Genomic DNA, 12500 nt, shown 5'->3' with positions numbered 1-12500 from the left:
ACCAGCCCCACTTAGAATATTTTTGAGTCAGTACAAATCAGTAACCAGCGACACTTAGAATATTTTTGAAGCAGTACAAATCAGTAACCACTGACACTTAGAATATTTTTGAAGCAGTACAAATCAGTAACCAGCGACACTTAGAATATTTTTGAAGCAGTACAAATCAGTAACCAGCGACACTTAGAATATTTTTGGAGCAGTACAAATCAGTAACCAGCGACACTTAGAATATTTTTGAAGCAGTACAAATCAGTAACCAGCGACACTTAGAATATTTTTGGAGCAGTACAAATCAGTAACCAGCGACACTTAGAATATTTTTGAAGCAGTACAAATCAGTAACCACTGACACTTAGAATATTTTTGAAGCAGTACAAATCAGTAACCAGCGACACTTAGAATATTGTTGAAGCAGTACAAATCAGTAACCACTGACACTTAGAATATTTTTGAATCAGTACAAATCAGTAACCAGCGACACTTAGAATATTTTTGAAGCAGTACAAATCAGTAACCACTGACACTTAGAATATTTTTGAAGCAGTACAAATCAGTAACCGCTGACACTTAGAATATTTTTGAAGCAGTACAAATCAGTAACCAGCGACACTTAGAATATTTTTGGAGCAGTACAAATCAGTAACCAGCCCCACTTAGAATATTTTTGAGTCAGTACAAATCAGTAACCAGCGACACTTAGAATATTTTTGAAGCAGTACAAATCAGTAACCACTGACACTTAGAATATTTTTGAAGCAGTACAAATCAGTAACCAGCGACACTTAGAATATTTTTGAAGCAGTACAAATCAGTAACCAGCGACACTTAGAATATTTTTGGAGCAGTACAAATCAGTAACCAGCGACACTTAGAATATTTTTGAAGCAGTACAAATCAGTAACCAGCGACACTTAGAATATTTTTGGAGCAGTACAAATCAGTAACCAGCGACACTTAGAATATTTTTGAAGCAGTACAAATCAGTAACCACTGACACTTAGAATATTTTTGAAGCAGTACAAATCAGTAACCAGCGACACTTAGAATATTGTTGAAGCAGTACAAATCAGTAACCACTGACACTTAGAATATTTTTGAATCAGTACAAATCAGTAACCAGCGACACTTAGAATATTTTTGAAGCAGTACAAATCAGTAACCACTGACACTTAGAATATTTTTGAAGCAGTACAAATCAGTAACCAGCGACACTTAGAATATTTTTGAAGCAGTACAAATCAGTAACCAGCGACACTTAGAATATTTTTGGAGCAGTACAAATCAGTAACCAGCGACACTTAGAATATTTTTGAAGCAGTACAAATCAGTAACCACTGACACTTAGAATATTTTTGAAGCAGTACAAATCAGTAACCAGCGACACTTAGAATATTTTTGAAGCAGTACAAATCAGTAACCACTGACACTTAGAATATTTTTGAAGCAGTACAAATCAGTAACCGCTGACACTTAGAATATTTTTGAAGCAGTACAAATCAGTAACCAGCGACACTTAGAATATTTTTGGAGCAGTACAAATCAGTAACCACTGACACTTAGAATATTTTTGAAGCAGTACAAATCAGTAACCGGCGACACTTAGAATATTTTTGAAGCAGTACAAATCAGTAACCACTGACACTTAGAATATTTTTGAAGCAGTACAAATCAGTAACCGGCGACACTTAGAATATTTTTGGAGCAGTACAAATCAGTAACCACTGACACTTAGAATATTTTTGAAGCAGTACAAATCAGTAACCGCTGACACTTAGAATATTTTTGAAGCAGTACAAATCAGTAACCAGCGACACTTAGAATATTTTTGGAGCAGTACAAATCAGTAACCAGCCCCACTTAGAATATTTTTGAGCAGTACAAATCAGTAACCAGCGACACTTAGAATATTTTTGAAGCAGTACAAATCAGTAACCACTGACACTTAGAATATTTTTGAAGCAGTACAAATCAGTAACCAGCGACACTTAGAATATTTTTGAAGCAGTACAAATCAGTAACCAGCGACACTTAGAATATTTTTGGAGCAGTACAAATCAGTAACCAGCGACACTTAGAATATTTTTGAAGCAGTACAAATCAGTAACCAGCGACACTTAGAATATTTTTGGAGCAGTACAAATCAGTAACCAGCGACACTTAGAATATTTTTGAAGCAGTACAAATCAGTAACCACTGACACTTAGAATATTTTTGAAGCAGTACAAATCAGTAACCAGCGACACTTAGAATATTGTTGAAGCAGTACAAATCAGTAACCACTGACACTTAGAATATTTTTGAAGCAGTACAAATCAGTAACCAGCGACACTTAGAATATTTTTGAAGCAGTACAAATCAGTAACCACTGACACTTAGAATATTTTTGAAGCAGTACAAATCAGTAACCGCTGACACTTAGAATATTTTTGAAGCAGTACAAATCAGTAACCAGCCACACTTAGAATATTTTTGAGCAGTACAAATCAGTAACCAGCCCCACTTAGAATATTTTTGAGCAGTACAAATCAGTAACCAGCGACACTTAGAATATTTTTGAAGCAGTACAAATCAGTAACCACTGACACTTAGAATATTTTTGAAGCAGTACAAATCAGTAACCAGCGACACTTAGAATATTTTTGAAGCAGTACAAATCAGTAACCAGCGACACTTAGAATATTTTTGGAGCAGTACAAATCAGTAACCAGCGACACTTAGAATATTTTTGAAGCAGTACAAATCAGTAACCAGCGACACTTAGAATATTTTTGGAGCAGTACAAATCAGTAACCAGCGACACTTAGAATATTTTTGAAGCAGTACAAATCAGTAACCACTGACACTTAGAATATTTTTGAAGCAGTACAAATCAGTAACCAGCGACACTTAGAATATTGTTGAAGCAGTACAAATCAGTAACCACTGACACTTAGAATATTTTTGAAGCAGTACAAATCAGTAACCAGCGACACTTAGAATATTTTTGAAGCAGTACAAATCAGTAACCACTGACACTTAGAATATTTTTGAAGCAGTACAAATCAGTAACCAGCGACACTTAGAATATTTTTGAAGCAGTACAAATCAGTAACCAGCGACACTTAGAATATTTTTGGAGCAGTACAAATCAGTAACCAGCGACACTTAGAATATTTTTGAAGCAGTACAAATCAGTAACCACTGACACTTAGAATATTTTTGAAGCAGTACAAATCAGTAACCAGCGACACTTAGAATATTTTTGAAGCAGTACAAATCAGTAACCACTGACACTTAGAATATTTTTGAAGCAGTACAAATCAGTAACCGCTGACACTTAGAATATTTTTGAAGCAGTACAAATCAGTAACCAGCGACACTTAGAATATTTTTGGAGCAGTACAAATCAGTAACCACTGACACTTAGAATATTTTTGAAGCAGTACAAATCAGTAACCGGCGACACTTAGAATATTTTTGAAGCAGTACAAATCAGTAACCACTGACACTTAGAATATTTTTGAAGCAGTACAAATCAGTAACCGGCGACACTTAGAATATTTTTGAAGCAGTACAAATCAGTAACCACTGACACTTAGAATATTTTTGAAGCAGTACAAATCAGTAACCGCTGACACTTAGAATATTTTTGAAGCAGTACAAATCAGTAACCAGCGACACTTAGAATATTTTTGGAGCAGTACAAATCAGTAACCAGCCCCACTTAGAATATTTTTGAGTCAGTACAAATCAGTAACCAGCGACACTTAGAATATTTTTGAAGCAGTACAAATCAGTAACCACTGACACTTAGAATATTTTTGAAGCAGTACAAATCAGTAACCAGCGACACTTAGAATATTTTTGAAGCAGTACAAATCAGTAACCAGCGACACTTAGAATATTTTTGGAGCAGTACAAATCAGTAACCAGCGACACTTAGAATATTTTTGAAGCAGTACAAATCAGTAACCAGCGACACTTAGAATATTTTTGGAGCAGTACAAATCAGTAACCAGCGACACTTAGAATATTTTTGAAGCAGTACAAATCAGTAACCACTGACACTTAGAATATTTTTGAAGCAGTACAAATCAGTAACCAGCGACACTTAGAATATTTTTGAAGCAGTACAAATCAGTAACCACTGACACTTAGAATATTTTTGAAGCAGTACAAATCAGTAACCAGCGACACTTAGAATATTTTTGGAGCAGTACAAATCAGTAACCACTGACACTTAGAATATTTTTGAAGCAGTACAAATCAGTAACCAGCGACACTTAGAATATTTTTGAAGCAGTACAAATCAGTAACCACTGACACTTAGAATATTTTTGAAGCAGTACAAATCAGTAACCGCTGACACTTAGAATATTTTTGAAGCAGTACAAATCAGTAACCAGCGACACTTAGAATATTTTTGGAGCAGTACAAATCAGTAACCACTGACACTTAGAATATTTTTGAAGCAGTACAAATCAGTAACCAGCGACACTTAGAATATTTTTGGAGCAGTACAAATCAGTAACCACTGACACTTAGAATATTTTTGAAGCAGTACAAATCAGTAACCAGCGACACTTAGAATATTTTTGAAGCAGTACAAATCAGTAACCACTGACACTTAGAATATTTTTGAAGCAGTACAAATCAGTAACCAGCGACACTTAGAATATTTTTGAAGCAGTACAAATCAGTAACCACTGACACTTAGAATATTTTTGAAGCAGTACAAATCAGTAACCAGCGACACTTAGAATATTTTTGAAGCAGTACAAATCAGTAACCAGCGACACTTAGAATATTTTTGGAGCAGTACAAATCAGTAACCAGCGACACTTAGAATATTTTTGACGCAGTACAAATCAGTAACCACTGACACTTAGAATATTTTTGAAGCAGTACAAATCAGTAACCAGCGACACTTAGAATATTTTTGAAGCAGTACAAATCAGTAACCGCTGACACTTAGAATATTTTTGAAGCAGTACAAATCAGTAACCAGCGACACTTAGAATATTTTTGGAGCATTACAAATCAGTAACCAGCGACACTTAGAATATTTTTGGAGCAGTACAAATCAGTAACCACTGACACTTAGAATATTTTTGAGTCAGTACAAATCAGTAACCAGCGACACTTAGAATATTTTTCAGTCAGTACAAATCAGTAACCAGCGACACTTAGAATATTTTTGAGTCAGTACAAATCAGTAACCAGTGACACTTAGAATATTTTTGGAGCAGTACAAATCAGTAACCAGCGACACTTAGAATATTTTTGAAGCAGTACAAATCAGTAACCAAGTGCATTTTTGAATTGGTTACTGATTTCTCCGTTGAAGTTGGGGCTGCGGTTGGCTTCAGTTAGTGGTGGGGGCTTAATTTTCGCCGAGGGGAGCGTGTCCCGGTAGTGTCTCCGAGGAAGTGGTACCTATTGAAGGGGGTGTTTCTGAATTTGGGCCCTTTTTGAGTGGCATTGCCGGATGGGTTTTGTGTTGAAGGCTTCCAAATCGGGTAGCTCAGCCGGATTTGACCCGGCGGTTCTACCGACTGTCACGCCTTCGAGGGGGGACTGTTGTCTAAGTTCAGGCCGGATTTGGTGAATTTCCTAAGTCGGGAAGTGGTCCCAACGGGTTTGGGAGTGAACCTAACTGCTCATACCAACTTTGAGGCTTTGGGGCCGGGTAGCACAGTCGGATTTGACCCGGCGGTTCTGCCGAATGCCTGGCCTTCGAGGGGGGCCTGCCCTCTGAGTTCAGGCCGAATTTGGTGATTTTCCTAAGTCGGGAAGTGGTCCAAACGGGGATGGGAGTGAACCTGACAGCTCATACCGACTTTGGGGCTTCCAAGCCGGGTAGCTCAACCGGATTTGATCCAGCGGTTCTAGCGACTGCCACGGCTTCGAGGGGGGACTGTTGTCTAAGTTCAGGCCGAATTTGGTGAATTTCCCGAGTCGGGAAGTGGTCCAAACGGGGATGGGAGTGAACCTGACAGCTCTTACCGACATTGAGGCTTCGGGGCCGGGTAGCTCAGTCGGATTTGACCCGGCGATTCTGCCGACTTCCACGCCTTCGAGCGGGGACTCTCCTCTAAGTTCAGGCCGAATTTGGTGAATTTCCTAAGTCGGGAAGTGGTCCAAACGGGGATGGGAGTGAACCTAACTGCTCATACCAACTTTGAGGCTTTGGGGCCGGGTAGCACAGTCGGATTTGACCCGGCGGTTCTGCCGAATGCCTGGCCTTCGAGGGGGGCCTGCCCTCTGAGTTCAGGCCGAATTTGGTGATTTTCCTAAGTCGGGAAGTGGTCCAAACGGGGATGGGAGTGAACCTGACAGCTCATACCGACTTTGGGGCTTCCAAGCCGGGTAGCTCAACCGGATTTGATCCAGCGGTTCTAGCGACTGCCACGGCTTCGAGGGGGGACTGTTGTCTAAGTTCAGGCCGAATTTGGTGAATTTCCCGAGTCGGGAAGTGGTCCAAACGGGGATGGGAGTGAACCTGACAGCTCTTACCGACATTGAGGCTTCGGGGCCGGGTAGCTCAGTCGGATTTGACCCGGCGATTCTGCCGACTTCCACGCCTTCGAGCGGGGACTCTCCTCTAAGTTCAGGCCGAATTTGGTGAATTTCCTAAGTCGGGAAGTGGTCCAAACGGGGATGGGAGTGAACCTAACTGCTCATACCAACTTTGAGGCTTTGGGGCCGGGTAGCACAGTCGGATTTGACCCGGCGGTTCTGCCGAATGCCTGGCCTTCGAGGGGGGCCTGCCCTCTGAGTTCAGGCCGAATTTGGTGATTTTCCTAAGTCGGGAAGTGGTCCAAACGGGGATGGGAGTGAACCTGACAGCTCATACCGACTTTGGGGCTTCCAAGCCGGGTAGCTCAACCGGATTTGATCCGGCGGTTCTAGCGACTGCCACGGCTTCGAGGGGGGACTGTTGTCTAAGTTCAGGCCGAATTTGGTGAATTTCCCGAGTCGGGAAGTGGTCCAAACGGGGATGGGAGTGAACCTGACAGCTCTTACCGACATTGAGGCTTCGGGGCCGGGTAGCTCAGTCGGATTTGACCCGGCGATTCTGCCGACTTCCACGCCTTCGAGCGGGGACTCTCCTCTAAGTTCAGGCCGAATTTGGTGAATTTCCTAAGTCGGGAAGTGGTCCAAACGGGGATGGGAGTGAACCTGACAGCTCTTACCGACTTTGGGGCTTCCAAGCCGGGTAGCTCAACCGGATTTGATCCGGCGGTTCTAGCGACTGTCACGCCTTCGAGGGGGGACTGTTGTATAAGTTCAGGCCGAATTTGGTGAATTTCCCGAGTCGGGAAGTGGTCCAAACGGGGATGGGAGTGAACCTGACAGCTCTTACCGACTTTGGGGCTTCCAAGCCGGGTAGCTCAACCGGATTTGATCCGGCGGTTCTGCCGACTGTCACGCCTTCGAGGGGGGACTGTTGTATAAGTTCAGGCCGAATTTGGTGAATTTCCCGAGTCGGGAAGTGGTCCAAACGGGGATGGGAGTGAACCTGACAGCTCTTACCGACTTTGAGGCTTCGGGGCCGGGTAGCTCAGCCGGATTTGATCCGGCGGTTCTGCCGACTGTCACGCCTTCGAGGGGGGACTGTCCTCTGAGTTCAGGCCGAATTTGGTGAATTTCCCGAGTCGGGAAGTGGTCCAAACGGGGATGGGAGTGAACCTGACAGCTCATACCGACTTTGAGGCTTCCAAGCCGGGTAGCTCAGCCGGATTTGACCCGGCGATTCTGCCGACTTCCACGCCTTCGAGGGGGGACTGCCCTCTGAGTTCAGGCCGAATTTGGTGCATTTCCCGAGTCGGGAAGTGGTCTCTGTCACAACGGGGGCAAGTGTCTGAAGAGGTAAAGTGAGTAACCAGCACAGCTTAGGGAAGGGTTCCAAAGTTCTCAACAATGTGAATTCGGTTACCAGGAAAGCTTAGGAAAGCTGCCTGACTGTCCCAAACGAATGAACTGCAAAACTTAGGGAACATGCCCGAAGATGCTTAAAAGTGTGAAATCAGTAAGCAGGAAAGCATAGGAAAGTGCCTGAAAGTGCTAAATGAGTAACATGAAAAACGTAGAAAAATGCCCGAAAATGTTTAAAAGTGTGAACTCAGTAACCAGCAAAACTTAGTAAAACGTTGGAAAAGCAGAAATGAGTAACCAGAAAAACTTAGAAAAATGTTTGAAAATGAGAAATGAGTAACCAGAAAAACTTAGAAAAATGTTTGAAAATGAGAAATGAGTAACCAAGAAAACTTAGAAAAATGCCCAAAAAGAAGAAATCAGTAACCAGAAAAACTTAGAAAAATGTTTGAAAATGAGAAATGAGTAACCAGAAAAACTTAGAAAAATGTTTGAAAATGAGAAATGAGTAACCAAGAAAACTTAGAAAAATGCCCAAAAAGAAGAAATCAGTAACCAGAAAAACTTAGAAAAATGTTTGAAAATGAGAAATGAGTAACCAAGAAAACTTAGAAAAATGTTTGAAAATGAGAAATGAGTAACCAAGAAAACTTAGAAAAATGCCCAAAAAGAAGAAATCAGTAACCAGAAAAACTTAGAAAAATGTTTGAAAATGAGAAATGAGTAACCAAGAAAACTTAGAAAAATGCCCAAAAAGAAGAAATCAGTAACCAGAAAAACTTAGAAAAATGTTTGAAAATGAGAAATGAGTAACCAGAAAAACTTAGAAAAATGTTTGAAAATGAGAAATGAGTAACCAAGAAAACTTAGAAAAATGCCCAAAAAGAAGAAATCAGTAACCAGAAAAACTTAGAAAAATGTTTGAAAATGAGAAATGAGTAACCAAGAAAACTTAGAAAAATGCCCGAAAAGAAGAAATCAGTAACCAGAAAAACTTAGAAAAATTTTCGGCCAAGTGTGAAAAATATTCTAAGTGTCAGCGGAGGAAAATGCCGAAGCATCGGGAAAGATTCAAAAACTCATGCCGAACATGAGTTCCGAAGTGCCGGAGGAACTGGGCGAATTGAGCCCGGCGGTTGGCCAGATGTCGTTTTGAGTCTGCAGCCCGAAAACTTTAACTTTGTCTGCCGCGGAAGTCTGGACCGGGAAAAATCCAAACGGTTTTGCCGGGTTCGAGTTCCAGAGCGAAGCAGTCGAATTTGAAATTCAGACCCATTCAGTGCCACTTGACATTGTGACACAGTGAGGTTGGCGGGGTACCCGGAGATTTCTGGGAACACGATTTTTAGAACAAAATGGCGGCGCGGGACCACTTTGAAAGGCATCCGAAAAACGGTTCCGCGGGCAGAGCACTTGAATGACAGGCCTGTGTGCATGCCCAAGAGCTCTCGGAAGTCTAATTTTTGACACTTTGTCAAATTTTCGACAGACTTACCCAACTCTTGCTGCCTGTTCTAAGAATCAGTCAGAGGCCTGTGCGGCGGTCTCTTGACACTTTGGAGGGCGGGCAAACCCCACGTTGACTCCGGCCGTCCCTCCAAAAGGCACTTGCTATTGGGGGAAAGGATTGCAAGTAGCCTGGTTCCCGTGGGAGCGGCCAGGAAGGGTGCAGGCTGGCCCTTGCCTGAGCATTCCCAAAACCCTCTTCCGCTGAGAGCAGACCTCGCACGCCGCACTACCGGCTCTGGGAGTGGTTGGCCGCTATTGTACATAGTCCGGTCCTTCCTCTGCCACCCGGCAAGTGCGATGGCTCTGCCGCCCTGCGGTGCTCGTCACCCAGGTTTGGGGAACACGATACTTAGAACATGTTGGCGGCTCGGGACCTGCAGGCGAAAGGGGCCCCGTGGTGCTGAGCACATCGACCTCGGGTCTCAGTGCAAGCCGGAGAGTTCGCGGAAGTCTTAAAAGATTTTGACATCTGCTCAATTCTTTGACAGGCTTGCCTGACTCTTTCCGTCCGTTCTAAGAATCAGTCGGAGGCCGGGGCGGGGACGGTCTCTTGACACACGGAGGGTTGGCTTCCCTCCTCAGGTGTTTGTGTCGAAAATGAAGGCGAGAGATGCAAGCGTCCTGGTTCCCCTGGGTGCTGCCAGCAAGGGTGCAGGCTGACCCTTGCCTGAGCACTCCCAAAAGCCTCTTAAGCTGAGAGCAGGCGCCGCACTACCGGCTCTGGGAGTCGTTGGCCGCTATTGTACATAGTCCGGTCCTTCCTCTGCCACCCGGCAAGTGCGATGGCTCTGCCTCCCTGCGGTGCTCGTCACCCAGGTTTGGGGAACACGATACTTAGAACATGTTGGCGGCTCGGGACCTGCAGGCGAAGGGGGCCCCGTGGTGCTGAGCACATCGACCTCGCGTCTCAGTGCAAGCCGGAGAGTTCGCGGAAGTCTTAACAGGCTTGCCTGACTCTTTCCGTCCGTTCTAAGAATCAGTCGGAGGCCGGGGCGGGGACGGTCTCTTGACACACGGAGGGTTGGCTTCCCTCCTCAGGCGTTTGTGTCGAAAATGAAGGCGAGAGATGCAAGCGTCCTGGTTCCCCTGGGTGCTGCCAGCAAGGGTGCAGGCTGACCCTTGCCTGAGCACTCCCAAAAGCCTCTTAGGCTGAGAGCAGGCGCCGCACTACCGGCTCTGGGAGTCGTTGGCCGCTATTGTACATAGTCCGGTCCTTCCTCTGCCACCCGGCAAGTGCGATGGCTCTGCCTCCCTGCGGTGCCCGTCACCCAGGTTTGGAGAACACGATACTTAGAACATGTTGGCGGCTCGGGACCTGCAGGCGAAAGGGGCCCCGTGGTGCTGAGCACATCGACCTCGCGTCTCAGTGCAAGCCGGAGAGTTCGCGGAAGTCTTAACAGGCTTGCCTGACTCTTTCCGTCCGTTCTAAGAATCAGTCGGAGGCCGGGGCGGGGACGGTCTCTTGACACACGGAGGGTTGGCTTCCCTCCTCAGGCGTTTGTGTCGAAAATGAAGGCGAGAGATGCAAGCGTCCTGGTTCCCCTGGGTGCTGCCAGCAAGGGTGCAGGCTGACCCTTGCCTGAGCACTCCCAGAAGCCTCTTAGGCTGAGAGCAGACGCCGCACTACCGGCTCTGGGAGTCGTTGGCCGCTATTGTACATAGTCCGGTCCTTCCTCTGCCACCCGGCAAGTGCGATGGCTCTGCCTCCCTGCGGTGCCCGTCACCCAGGTTTGGAGAACACGATACTAAGAACATGTTGGCGGCTCGGGACCTGCAGGCGAAAGGGGCCCCGTGGTGCTTAGCACATCGACCTCGCGTCTCAGTGCAAGCCGGAGAGTTCGCGGAAGTCTAAAGCTTTTGACATTCGCTCAAAGCTTTGACAGGCTTGCCCGACTCTTTCCGTCCGTTCTAAGAATCAGTCAGAGGCTGGTGGGGAGGTCTCTTGACGCAAGGGGAGGGGTGGCGTCCCTCCTCAGGCGCTTGTGTCGAAAATGAAGGCGAGAGATGCAAGCGTCCTGGTTCCCCTGGGTGCTGCCAGCAAGGGTGCAGGCTGACCCTTGCCTGAGCACTCCCAGAAGCCTCTTAGGCTGAGAGCAGACGCCGCACAACCGGCTCTGGGAGTCGTTGGCCGCTATTGTACATAGTCCGGTCCTTCCTCTGCCACCCGGCAAGTGCGATGGCTCTGCCTCCCTGCGGTGCCCGTCACCCAGGATTGGAGAACACGATACTAAGAACATGTTGGCGGCTCGGGACCTGCAGGCGAAAGGGGCCCCGTGGTGCTTAGCACATCGACCTCGCGTCTCAGTGCAAGCCGGAGAGTTCGCGGAAGTCTAAAGCTTTTGACATTCGCTCAAAGCTTTGACAGGCTTGCCCGACTCTTTCCGTCCGTTCTAAGAATCAGTCAGAGGCCGGTGGGGAGGTCTCTTGACGCAAAGGGGAGGGGTGGCGTCCCTCCTCAGGCGCTTGTGTCGAAAAATGAAGGCGAGAGACGCGAGCGGCCTGGTTGCTTTGGGTGCTGCCAGGAAGGATGTGGTCTGACCCTTGCCTGAGCACATCCAAAAGCATGTGATGTTGAGAGCAGACCTCGAGCCCCGCACAACCGGCTCTGGGAGTCGTTGGCCGCTATTGTACATAGTCCGGTCCTTCCTCTGCCACCCGGCAAGTGCGATGGCTCTGTCGCCCTGTGGTGCCCGTCACCCAGGTTTGGGGAACACGATACTAAGAACATGTTGGCGGCTCGGGACCTGCAGGCGAAAGGGGCCCCGTGGTGCTGAGCACATCGACCTCGGGTCTCAGTGCAAGCCAGAGAGTTCGCGGAAGTCTAAAGCTTTTGACATACGCTCAAATCTTTGACAGGCTTGCCCGACTCTTTCCGTCCGTTCTAAGAATCAGTCAGAGGCCGGTGGGGAGGTCTCTTGACGCAAGGGGAGGGGTGGCGTCCCTCCTCAGGCGCTTGTGTCGAAAAATGAAGGCGAGAGACACGAGCGGCCTGGTTGCTTTGGGTGCTGCCAGGAAGGATGTGGTCTGACCCTTGCCTGAGCACTCACAGAAGCATGTGACGTTGAGAGCAGACCTCGAGCCCCGCACGACCGGCTCTGGGAGTGGTTGGCCGCTATGGTACATAGTCCGGT

Source organism: Hemiscyllium ocellatum, unplaced genomic scaffold (assembly GCF_020745735.1).
Source record: "Hemiscyllium ocellatum isolate sHemOce1 unplaced genomic scaffold, sHemOce1.pat.X.cur. scaffold_3137_pat_ctg1, whole genome shotgun sequence".
In the NCBI taxonomy this organism is placed as follows: Eukaryota; Metazoa; Chordata; class Chondrichthyes; order Orectolobiformes; family Hemiscylliidae; genus Hemiscyllium; species Hemiscyllium ocellatum.
The sequence above is the reverse complement of the archived record's forward strand: the minus strand, read 5'-3'. Positions refer to the sequence as shown.